Here is a 13,624-nt window from a genome sequence, read left to right on the forward strand (position 1 = left end):
GTCAGGCTTGTTATTGGCTATTTAGAACAAGTTTAAGAAATTTATATTTGTTGAAGGACATATCTTATTAAAGATATTGTTGAAGGATGGTTTGAAGTTTAAGATACTTCAAAAAACTTGGTTGTCACATTAAATATTGAGCACGTAATCGAACATGTTGAGAGAGAGAGAGAGAGAGAGAGAGAGAGAGAGAGAGGGAGGGAGGGAGGGAGGGAGGGAGGGAGGGAGAGTTGCAAGAAAACATTAATAGTTCAAGTTAATATAAGTGGTTGCAAAATATTGAGCATGTAATCACAATTTTTGTTCTTTAGAAGAAATCAATTACAAAAAATTATGCACGTTTTTTATTGAATCAAACATTTTCACGTATAATGTAAACCATCTTCCACCAATAAGTATTTTCTTCGGAGGATGTGAGGTCTATAGAAGTTGTGATGGCTCTCCAAAAGAAAACCCACCTTTATATTGTCAAACAAAAAGTATGTAAATTAATGGAGACCCCTTCCCTTTTTTCTTTTATCGCCTGGTGTGGACCCTACCTTGGTGTTTTTCAGATGGTTTTCATAGCAATAATGCTTTTCTGTTATGCATATGCATATATTGGATGCCACAACAACAATAACATTTGTAAGGTATGAGCAACTAAGTTACCTCCTATGTCAAGCTTATGGATTGAATGCTTGCCATCGTGATAGTTGGATCCTTTGCATTCAGTAAACTACACACAAGAAGATAGAAGAAAATCAACACTACCAAGTTGACCACAAATGTCCATCTAGCTTCCCACTCAAGTAGTGTTCCAAATGCTAAAATGCAATAAAATCCATGCAATGCACTAATACTAACACCCTCTCTCAAATCGTGGGGGATAGATATAATGAAATATACAATGATAGGAAGTATCAACATGTCTCATATCACCATGATCTTCAAAAAATTGTATTACTATAATGTAAATAATAATGACAATCAAAGAGGACCGTGGATAATGAAGTAATGGGTGATCAAGCCACCATCGAGGGGCCTCAAACAAACATTGTCAATAACAACCGTATCAATCCTTGACACAAATAGTAAACATAATGAAATCTCAATGTTTGCCATAAACCAAGTCTGTGGAAAGCACATCATGACCATGGATTCCCCTCCTTTGATCCAATTTCCAAAGAAGTCTTGTGTGTTGATGGATAGGACTAAACATTGGACTTTATCTAACCTCCCATCATAAATCTGAAAGGCAAACTAGCTCTAGGATTTGAACTGCTAGACTTCATTGTGCATGTAGGGTCCATAACACCTGAATATGGATGAGACCACTACCTCTCTAACACTGAAGAGTTGTGAGAGATGACAATACTACTAGGACTTGTCTCGTTTTCTTTTTACAATGCCATTAACTTCTTGCAGTCCTTTTGAAGATCCCCCTTCTTATCATAGAATTAGGATTGTATTTTCTTTAAGGTGGAACACTTTAGTTCTTATTTCATTGTTTTATTTCGAACATTCTCTCTTTATCTCTTTACATCCACCACATTCCTTCTCCTTGTTGTAATGGATGATGGTGTACACTGACGCATGGATCCATGAGACTCTCGTTGCAAGCTAGGGTGACGAGATCTTTGAGATCTTCTAAAAGACCTTCAACCTGGAATAGGTGCTCTCATTGCTGGATCTCCTCCCCCCCCATTTCAAGTATTGGAAGACTTTATGACCACGTGCACATACTCCATCAAGGGGTGTCTCTAGAACAACTCATGGTATTTTAAGAAAGAAAGGACCACCAAAAAGTGGTTAATAGGTGTTTGACCCATGTGGATCCTTGGCATAGAGTATTCACTGTTCCCATGGGTAGTGCGCTAGGTACAACATCTTTGGAGCTCATAAAGCATGATTGTGCGATGGCATTTTACCTCCTTGCTTGGATACACCCATAAACATAGATTGTTGCTATCATATATAGGGGAGAAGAGTTGATTGAAGAGCTAATAAATGTTCAAGAGGAATGTCAGGCGGTGGCGGAGCAAGGGTTGGCTCTCACGATACCATCCTCTTTAGAAGAACCAAAGTTGACAAATCCAATCTCGGCGCCTTGATGTCCATTGAAATAGATGGTGTGCAAAGCTTACTTCTATCAGATTTGCTGCAATACTTGGAAATGAAAGGAGGAGTTATTCTTTGTCCTAGTCAAGGATTCAACACAAGTTCTCATTGATTATGAGTGTACGGATGTGCATTTGATGATGGTAGAGGTTGGACCTTAGATAAAATGAGTGTGATCATAGCAACACACGAGCAGATTACCTTGGTTGAAGAAGATTATCTTATATCAGATATTGAGTTTGAAGCACGATAGCATGATTTGTTTGGACCAAGGTGGAGCCCCACGAGAGATACCAAGGAAAAAGTGTTTCTACTGCAAGAAAATCTATCTTGTAACATCAACAACCATCTTTTTCATCTTTTATATAATCACAACAAAGAAAACAACACCAAGAATAAGAAATCTTCACACAACTTCATAGAAACAATCCTCCCACGGCTTTAAGTTCAACAAAATTCATCATTTTCTTCATAGAATTCATCAACCAACAAAGAGAACAAAAATGAAACATTGTTTTGAATGAAAATAAAATCACATAGTATTCATCTTCATTGTCTTCATAGTTTTCTCTCCAAATCTCTCATATATAGATGCACCGTTTTGAATGGAAATAAAATCACATAGTATTTATCTTCATTGTCTTCATAGTTTTCTCTCACAATCTCTCATAGATAGACATGTCGTTTTGCATAGAATTGGCTATCTTTGACTCTATCTTTCTCTCAATCAATAGTACATCATCTCCTCACTACAATACTCAATAATTACTCATAATAATTCTTCTTTGGTCATGGATGCCCCTTCCAAAATGTGTGTCTAATATGAAAGGTCACCAAAGCCACTACAGTGACTCTTCATAGCTCATCACTGTCACTTCACTCTAGTCTTCTCTTGAGTCTTCAACAGCTGCTTCTTCCACTTTCTTGAGCTCTTTTAAACTTATATTCACCTTTTTCCAAGGCTAGAAAACATTTCCAAAGTGACACATGCATTCCACATAACACTTACAAAGGCATACAGAATAGAACAGAACAGAAACAGAGGCTCTATAGAAGCTTATCAGAAGGTTTATAAGAGGTCAACAGGAAGCATCAAAACCTCATAACTCATACTAAAACCATTCCAAACTATAAAAAACCATTCAATGAGCTTTCAAACATTCTCAACTTCCATCTATCATTACTCCATGCTTTATACAAAAGAAAATCAGAACAAAACAGAAGCTATCAGAACCAATCAGAACCTCATTAAAACTTCCAAAATAATCAATCTCCTCCAAAACACTCTCAAACACTTTCAAAATAATCAGTCATTACTCAAAATTCATAAAAAATCAACCATTCAATCCACAAAAACAACAAAAATCAACCAAAAAACCAAGTCATTGTAGCATTCAACATATCCCCACACTTGATAAGAAAGCGTCCTCGCGACCTAAGAAAAGGGAAATACAAGTTCATTAAAGAGCTTAACTCGATCTTCTTTAGTATCTTCAATAAACCACCAAACCACGACCCCAACAAATAACCTAGATCTAAGAAAGAATACAACGAAAGGAAAACCCTTTATCTATTAACATATCGTATAAAAAATAGCAAAGCATAACAAATTCGTAGAGGACATAAAAGGTTCGTCAACTTTGCATCTTAAGTTTTTCATCCACTGTCACCATCACTGCAAGTAGTCGAAAGGAGAGCTCTCGAACAAATCCAATATTCAATCACCACGAACTCATCATATAGAAATTAACACAATACAAACACAAAACAACCATCTGAACGGCACCTCCAAAAGAAAAGATATAGCATTAAAAAACATATAGGATACATCTAGAGGTATGGGTGAAGATAATGCCTCTTGAATGCTTGATGATTACGAAAACGATCCATGGATAAGGATTCATCTACAAAAGTTTTTCGAGGATTCTGGAAGAATTGAAGGTAGCACATCCTTTCTAATAAAACAAGGTATCTGCTAGGCAGACAAAGGGCATGAAAATATAGTACATCCAGCTATTGGGAATCAATATTCACATGACATTCATACATAACTTTGGAATGGCCTTTTGATCATTATGTGAATGCCTATGCATATATGTGAGGTAGCAAGTAAAGTGGCTTGTCAATCTCACTGAAGGATCTAGAGATTGAATATTGTTGGGCAAAATGGAGATAATTTTGGTATGCTTGAGTAGCAGTCATCCACTCCCATGGAATTAATGGCCAATTAATCTGTAGTTTCGTAAGAGAATCAGTTAAGCTCCATCCTCTTCTTCTTGGAATCTTGTGATTAAATCCTTCATACCTACTAACCAATTTAGGGGGTGGAGAAATGGAAGTGGTAGGAGATGGAAGAGAAACGTGTAAAAGAGGATGAAGAGATGGGTAGGCAAAATCATAGAATGAGGAGTGAGCTAAAGAAGGATTAGTTGAGAATTTAGAAGAATTGGTTAAGAAATGTGTTAACTGATAAGCATAAACGTGGAAGGAATATGTATGGATGGGAAATGACAAGACAGAGAAGGGAAAAATACTTAGTCTTCAATGAGAGAACAATAGGTAAAGATCCGAATTAGAGGGCCACCTTGAGGTTGGAAAAGGAGAGGTAAAATTACTATTGAGTTGGATTTATAAAGGGAGGTTGGAAAAGGAGAGGTAAAATGACTATTGAGTTGGATTTATAAAGGAAAAAATAAGCATCATATTGTGGACCATTTGTTGATAATAAGATAAGCTAGGAATGGATGGATCTAAAGCAGATCGGCGATGGTAAGCATCAAAGAAGGATGAATCTAATGGATGGTTCTTAGAAAGATAAGCTAAAAGATCCATCCTCAGTTGGTTTGTGTTCAGCATGTGATTAGAGGCTTTGTTCTGTCTTTGGTTCAGGACTACAAAATCAATCATTGGATGCCATAAAGTGTTAGGACAAGCAGCCACTTTGGAGGAATAACACTAGAACATTTCATTTATCAGCAACTCCAAATGTTTTATGTACAAGGCAGCTTGTAAGACCACATCCCCAACATACCAAGCTAGATCTTTATCGTCTGGAAACAACAGATCACCTCTTAAATACATATAAGACATGAACATTATATCCGAAGTCACTGAGTCTTTAAAGACCATATGAACTACTTCTGACAACAAATCAGAAGACCAGGCCCCACCCCATCCATCCTCTGGAAGAGGTAGATCCATCATTGAGAGCTTGTCCTTGAGAAGCCTTTCACTTTAGCAGTGGAACAAAGGGCATAATGTGGCTTGTCGTTGGAGTACTGCCAAGTTTGCAGGGGACCAAGAAGAAACTGGATGTACAATAGGACTATGTGAAGAAGAACATGACTAAACCAATTGATCATTAAGTTGCTGAATTTGGATGCTGCTTTGTTCTAAATTGGTATTCAATAATTTAAGCTCCTTTGTCTAGGCAGTTAGTAAAGCCAACTGAGTGTACAAACTAGAAATTTCAATTTTCTGAGTGTCAATGGTCTTAGTCTGTTGCTCCATTTGGGTACAAAGATTAGAAAAAGCATTCATAAGCAGAATCTAGCTCCTCATTTTCTTTCGTCAACTCTTCTTTGGTCTATTTGACTTCGTCATAACAAAAGGAATACAACTATTGGATATAGGGAATCACTGAGAGCTCAATAGAACACTGAATGTCTTGACATAGGAAGGGAATTTCATCTCCAACTACTTAGTGTTGTATTGAAAGGATGAAAATCTCCAGAGTACGATCATGATGTGCTCTGAAAAGATTCGGTGTTGTGAGGAAAGTTGGTAGTTGACAGCCAGATTGAATAGGAACGGAGACTAGAGGAGGAATTGGGGCCGATTAGCCACTTGTTTTAGGCGTTTTCTTTGAACTACCATAAGAGGGATAGGATCAAGATCCTCAATGACAACATCAAAGTGTTCAGTAGGAGGAGCTTTTGGTGGATCAACTATCAAGGTAGGAACTTCTTTCAAAGGGGCAGCATATGTCAAAAAGACAGAAAGGCAGGAACCAAATGTGACATTAGTTACATTGCCCCTTATGGTTGTGACAAAGTGTTGATTCATCTTTGACAAAAGGTAGGAGCTCCAATCAATAGTTATGCCTTTCAACACCATTTTGGAAGCTGTAAACAACTCATTTGAAAGGTAGTTAGAGGGTGTCTTGGCAAGCATACACCCGTCCTAGAGAAATTGGCATAGCTGCTTTCACACAAGATTGGAGATTATGGAGACATTGATGTCAGAAGAAGTAAGAACCTTCTTGGGATCCAACACATCTTGTGTCTGCTTCTACAACAATTTAAGGATATCCTCATTGGAGAATTGTCTAGCAGTAGGGAAAGAGTCTTCCCGATAGGGTAAAGACATAGCATTGCCTATACTTTTAGGCGTCAATTGGACAATTGTTCCTCTGATAAGGCCATACCTCTTACTACTAAAAGAGGCTAGAAACTGATCACAAGTATCAGTATTCTCCGAGATGAGTGGCAATGAGTATACGACGAGCTTGGCTAAGCCCGCTTTGCTGATAAGTTCGGACTCCAATAATAAAGAATAGTCATGAGACACAAATGGGATGTACTGGACTGGAGGAGGAGTATGAGGCGCCATTCAGATGGATTACACACACACCACACACACAAACAGTCACAACGAATGCCTGCAAAAAACAACAGGATAAGTGTAAATAAGAGATGGATCAGAACACACACACACACACACACACACATGTGACTAATCAATTGACCACCCCAAGCAATCCACATCCTAGAAAAAATTTAACATGACCTCTACACGTGCGACCGAAAGCTTCATGTGATGCAAGACAATTAGACACTCTGGATCCCCGTAGCAGGCAGAAAAGAAAACTATAGACTATACCCATAATCGTGTCATAGCAATCAAACCATAATACTACAACAATCCAGACATGACATGACCAAAACTTCTATAATCAAATTTGACAATAGAAACAACTCGAAGAACTGTATGTGCCCATCGCACAAAGTACAATTATTGAAAATGGAAAAAAGTGCAGTGAAGGGAATTAGTTTAATGAATTGTTTGTTTTAAGAAATTATTTAAAAATTGATGAAATCTTATTAGGTGTTAAACCTTTTAAAAAAGTAGCGGTTCCTTCTTAAAATGCTAATTACAAATTATTAGGGTGATGCGGTGCTTTAGACGAAACCCAGACTCTGTTATCCAGACGGAGGTCTCTAAATGTAGATTCATTCATTAGAAATTAATGGTGGGTGGATTCCTTTTTTACTAGCCCATGCTTTTTGTGGCAATTAGTTCATTTTTAATTAAAATTACACATGTCTGTAGCGCACGAAACACGTGCTAAGTGAACAATAGGTTGATTTTTTAATTAGAAAAAATGTATGTTTGGCGCGAGTGCCCGTTCAAAACGTGTGTGGATTAAAGTTTTTTTTTTGTTTATTAGTAACTAAGCGTGGTTTTGGGGAAACAAAAAATAAAAGAAATAGAAAAAGAAATACATGACGTGGGTGTGTATGCAAGCACAGTCTGAATGTGCTATTAGTAATCAAGATGATGCAACCACAATGTAATCCAATCAACAAAATCCAACCAGCTGAAAAAGTTTGTCAACAATAATGAATTTGGATATAAATGACACACTTTTTTTTTTGTTAATCAACAAATGAATTAAAAGTGAAGCAAAAAAGTCCAATAAATTTTTAACATTTTTCCAAATTTCGTTTGATATTTTTGGAGTGAAAATGTTTTTGTAAAGAAAATACATTAAAATGGATTTTTTTTCAATTAATTATTTCCAATTAATTCTAATTAGGTCAGACTATACAAGTAATCTAGAAATATATAAATTATTTTTTAAAAATTTTGCTTTTTTTAAAAAAAATCACCATTATTCAACCATGTTTAGGTAAATTTTCATGAAATTAAGGATTTTTAATGATTTTCTAATTTGCCGTGATCATTATCATCAAAGGAATTTTTTGAAAATGTTTAGAAAGTGGATAAATCATTTTATTTATTTTTTAAAAAGTTTCAAAATATTTTTGGTATTTTTATGGCATTTTTATGAATTTTTAAGGTTTTTATAATATTTATTGTATTTTAAATATTTTTTACTTTAATTATTATTACATCGAGTTTTGAAATTTAATATTGAATTTTTAGGAATTGGTGGGATTTTTTTAAAATTTTTAATGTCATTCTTAGTATTTTGATGAATTTTTTATTGATTTGTTTACACTTTTTTTCTAATTTTTGAATAAATTTACGGGGTTTTCCAATTTATGAGAATAAAATAATCAAAGTCCGGACAGCAAGGTACTCGATAACAGCTAGGCATGAACGGCCACTCCACGGCATGAATGAGACAAGACAGGCGTCCTTGCGCGTAGATACTCGTTAACAGCTCTTGAAACACGGTAGGAGTACCCTCGCTAATGTGTACGAACACGCAAACACCTGTGGTGTGGATGAAATTTTGGGGGGTCAACGGCAAGGCTGGTGCAGGTTAGGGAGAAATGGTGGGAAAGGGGGATAGGGATTTTGGGGGGGGGGGGGGGGGGGGGGGGGGGGTGGTTTCTGTGTGGGTTAAGGATGGGAAGGGGGGGCTTAGGAGGACTGATGGCGGGAAGTGGTGGGCAACAACTAGCTCTAGTGTCGGTGCATGATCGAATGCAAGCGGTAGGCAAGTGGGGACGATGAATGGAGTGTGCATCAAAGGGCGGGCCTAGAGCAGGGCGACGACCCGCCGTCGGCGGGCCGTTGGTGGCTAGGCGATGATGGACGGCCAATGCGGAGTGGGCGAATGACCAGTGTGGGGCGGGGACGAAGAGCACTAGAGAAGGAGGAGAAGAAGAAGTAGTAGTAGTAGTAGTAGTAGTAGTAATAGTAGTAGTAGTAGTAGTAGAGTCGGGAGGGGTCGAGGAGGGAGAAGAAAGAGAGAGAGAGAGAGAGAGAGAGAGAGAGAGAGAGAGAGAGAGAGAGAGAGAAAGAAAGAGAGAGAGAGAAGAGGGGAGAGGGGAGAGGAAGGGTGTGAGGGGATGCGGGAGTCCACATGACTAGGTTCTATCTTTGTTGGAATGGCATTTAGTCATCGACCTGAACTCATCAATATGGCTTGCTGTACTTTAATAGTAGCATGAGTGAATAAAGTAATGGTGTCAAGATGCTCCTTAAGGAATGCAATAATATTAAAAGCCTCAAAATGTATTGCCACTTTCATTGTCCAGGTGATAGGCATGTTTGGCATGTCGTTCCATATATTTTTTCTTCTTTTTGGTACTTCATTCTAGTATACGGATTTTTCGCAATTAATTTTTGTATCCCGAAATTGCACGGGTTTGCGCACGAACACCCTTGTTTCCATCTTTTGGCGCACATGACATATTCGAATCATCATCCGCTAACCATTCGTTTCCCGTTCTTGGAATCGCAAATTTTTTTACCCCCCACCCGTGCCGACATGTGGGATGGGGAAGGGTTTCTTTGCTTCTTTTGCTTGATTGATTTATTATTATTATTTAAAAAATATTTTCCTCCCTCTAACTTCCCTGTTGGATATTAGAAGTAGATTTCATAAGGACTGGACTTGGACAATCTTTTATAGTGTGGCTTTCTCCTTTGCATCGACTACATAAGGGCTTGTAATCCACAAACCTTCGAGGGTTTGGACAATTTGGTGAAATATAACCCTTTTCTCCACTTCTAATCTCTGGCTACTGCTAGACTCTTGTCCTTTGTAACGATAGAAACCTCCTTGGACCGAAATTAGGACCGAAACCATTTTGGGGGGGGTGTAGGGGGCGGTCAACTTATGATTAATACCCCTCTCATCACATAACTGGTCAAAAGCACGTGAGACATGCTCACCCCCATTATCTGTCCGTAGGCATTTTAGCATATACCCAAACTGGTTCTCAACCAATGCAAGCCATCTCTGAAACACAGCCAAGACATTGGATTTCAGCTTAATGGGATAAGCCCAAAATTTTCGTAAAAATCATCTATAAACGTAACAAAATACTTTGCATCACCCATAGACTGACAAGGCATGGGCCTACAGACATTCGAATGTACCAATGCCAAGGGCTCACTCATGCGTGGCCTACTAGACTTCTTATGCGTAGACCTAGTCTGCCTACCATAAAGACAATGCTCAAATGAATCAAAACATGCATAATCAAGGGGCGGTAAGTACTGCAAACCAAAAAGCATTTTCATTCTCTTCAAAAATATATGGCCCAAACGGGCATGCCAAAGAGATACATGTGGAATAGAACCCACAGACAAAACATGATCAAGGGAAGAAGCTGATACAATCAGGGGATAGAGGCTACCAGCCTTGGCACCTCTCGCAATCACAAGTCTGCCACGAGTGATCTTCCATGCAGAGTCTCCAAAATATACATGATATCCTGCGTCATCAAGCTGTCCATCTGACATGAGACTGCGTGTCAAAGCATGTACATAACGTACATCCTGTATAACAAAACTATTGCTAGAAGGAAACTACAGCCTAACATCACCAATGCCCACAATATCAAGAGAGTTGTCATCACCCAAGTGCACAGAACCCAAAATAGTACGGTATGAATGAAACCACTCTCGGCAAGGTGTCACATGAAAGGATGCACCTGAGTCCAAGAGCCAACACTGTGCATACATAGAGTGTATGTCTGTCATCTGCGAAGCACTAGAAGAAGCTGCTAGGATATAATCATCATCATCAGTATACTCAGGCTGCATAACATTGATCTCTTCGATTTTAACACTGGACTTTGCAGGCACTATGCTGCGATTAGAAGACTTATCGTGCACTTTGTCTTTCCCCTTATCTTTGCACCTTTCATTGCGCAGTTCATGGCATTGTGGCCTAATATGGCCCTTTTTCCCACAATGGTGACAAGTAACATCTGCATTCCTGCCACGGGATTTGCTACATGATCTCCCATGAGACTTGGACCGAGATTTCTGAGAATCCCGTCCACGGCCACTGGCACTGGCACTGCCATGCTTTCCATATCCATCATTCCTGCCTCTAACTGTCATAGCATGTGACACACGAGAGGCATCCAAATTCTTATGGTTAACCTTAGAAGAGCACTCTCAACGTCAGATAATTTCAAGGTAGCAGTAGAGGCACATAATGCAGTGCAGAATACATCCCATGACTCATTAAGAATACCAAGCAAGAAAAGAGGAGTGACATCCTCTGCAAAAGTGATGTCCTGCGAAGTCAAGTTCTTGAATATAGCATGGAACTGGCTCAAGTGAGCAGACATAGTCACATTCTCCATGCGTAGATCCATAAGCTGCTTCAGCCAATACATCTGACTCACTGGACTTTTCTTGTCATAGAGATTCTTGATCTTATCCCACAACTGCCATGCACTCTGTTCTTCCTCAAATACATTGTAATGAACCTATTCTGTGAGAGATAATACAATAGTGGACTTGTATAACTCATCAAGCTTAAGCCGTTCCTCATTTGGCATAGTTGCAGGCGGATGCCCGCTCAACCTCAAAGGTTTGATCTGCAATTTCTGCACCAACACCTGCCAAATCTCGCTCTTCCAATAAGAGTAATTCGTACCATCAAGCTTAGTGATGTTGAAAATAGCATGATCAGTGGATGAACTCACCATAATGCAAGCTGGAAGACTGTAGACAGTTCAAAACTGCTTGTTGTTTACTGCAGAAAATGACCAAAAAATCACCAAAATAGAGAAAAAATGGCAAGGAAAGTGGAACCAAAGCTGCTGCCCACCAAGTACTAGTGAAAATACATCATTTCAGAATGTTTTAGCATGAAAAATCCATGTCAGTCCATACATATATGCTTACTGTAATAAATTTTAGATTTCAGTAAAAGAGAGCTAACAGTGCCAAAATTGGATCCCAAGGCAATCAGATACTGCCAAGACCAAAGCCGGTATCATGGGGGCATAGCATAAGCATATGATGGTTGATAAGCATGAATCCAACACTCAAGTATGTCATACAAACATCTGCCAGTGAGTAGGCACACCCCCCAATCAACGGGGCAAAGTGTTTCTGCCACTACCAATACTTGACACAAGTAGGTGTCAGTTCACAAAGATACAGATCCAAAACTGAGACTCAGCTCATAAGCATAGAGGGAACCAAGACATATAATGTATTATTTCAAAGGATAAGAAATCTCAAAGTCTCAAGTGTCTATAACTGCTCAATAGCATGTAACAACTCAATGCATAAAAGTACCGCCTGCTCAATGTCTGATAAGCATTCAAGAATGCTCCCACTGGCACAAAAGCCATATGTACAAGCTCAAGAGCTCAAGCCAAGGTAAGACACAGTTCCAATGACATAAGTCCAAGACAATACATCAATAGTACATCCCGAACATGTAGGCGGTAGAGCATCCGTATATAGCATCCATAAGCATGTAAGACATCAAATACATCCCAATCAAAACTCTAACAAGCCGAGTAACATCCAAGACTACTCCAAATAATCAAAAATGCATCCAAGGTAGAGCTTCAATGAGCACTCAAGCTCAATGTATACATAGGGTAATCAACCGTAACATGAGCATCAAGCCGTAGGCAACGGGTATGCATAAACCCAAGGAGCATCACTGTCAAAGCATATACCACTATCAAGCACGAACCACGTCAATGAGTGCATAATGTCAAATCTCTTCCAAAAGAATCTGGAATGAAATCCAAGCTCGAAGTTGTACTTCAAAGATCAATACTTCATGGCATATATCCAAGACATAGGCCAAAACAAATAGGCATAACCCAAAGCATGTCGAATGGCTTCAGCCCGCTTTTATTATAGCATGAAATGACTGTCAAAAATTGAGAAATTTCAGTCCCAAATCAGTGCCAAATGGTTGCCAAACAATAGGCATACATTCCCTTAACATGTAGGCATCATACGGGACCAACCGGGCATCAAATGACAATGTCGGGCAAGCATAAGCATCAAATGTTACTGTAGCATTGTTATAAACTATCTTGGACTATTATGAAAGTCCCAAAATAGTTCTAAATCATCCCAGAAGCAATGTCAATGCTCAGCCTTCAATACCAAGCATCAAAGCATGTGCAAATGCCTCAAATGAAGCCTGTGGAAGTGCCCAATGGCTTGGAGCTTGAGGAGGACTGGTGTGAAGCAGATGTAGATCAGCCTGGAAACGGGCACAAATAGCATGATGCTATCCTCGGGGGCCTGCAACCCACATGGCACAACTAGGGTGGAGTAGGGGCTCAAGTAGGTGCCCAAGGGGGTACACACCAAGCCTCAAGGGTTCTTGAGCAGAAGCAATGAAGATATGAAGTAATGGAGCTTCAATGGTGGATGCCCCAAACTGTTCACAGCCTATGTGACCAGAGAACTGAAGTAAACCCTGAAGAAAATAATCAAGTACCTCTGATGTAATGCCCTGAAGGTGCCCAACAATGCCACAAAGGTGCTCGGGAAGCCAGGGAGCGACGGGAGCTCGAAGGAGTTGGATATGGCTGCCGGGAAGGAG

The sequence above is a fragment of the Lygodium microphyllum genome, chromosome 1 (genome assembly GCF_053477565.2).
Source record: "Lygodium microphyllum isolate KBCC chromosome 1, Lygodium_microphyllum_v1.1.10, whole genome shotgun sequence".
NCBI classification, from domain to species: Eukaryota; Viridiplantae; Streptophyta; class Polypodiopsida; order Schizaeales; family Lygodiaceae; genus Lygodium; species Lygodium microphyllum.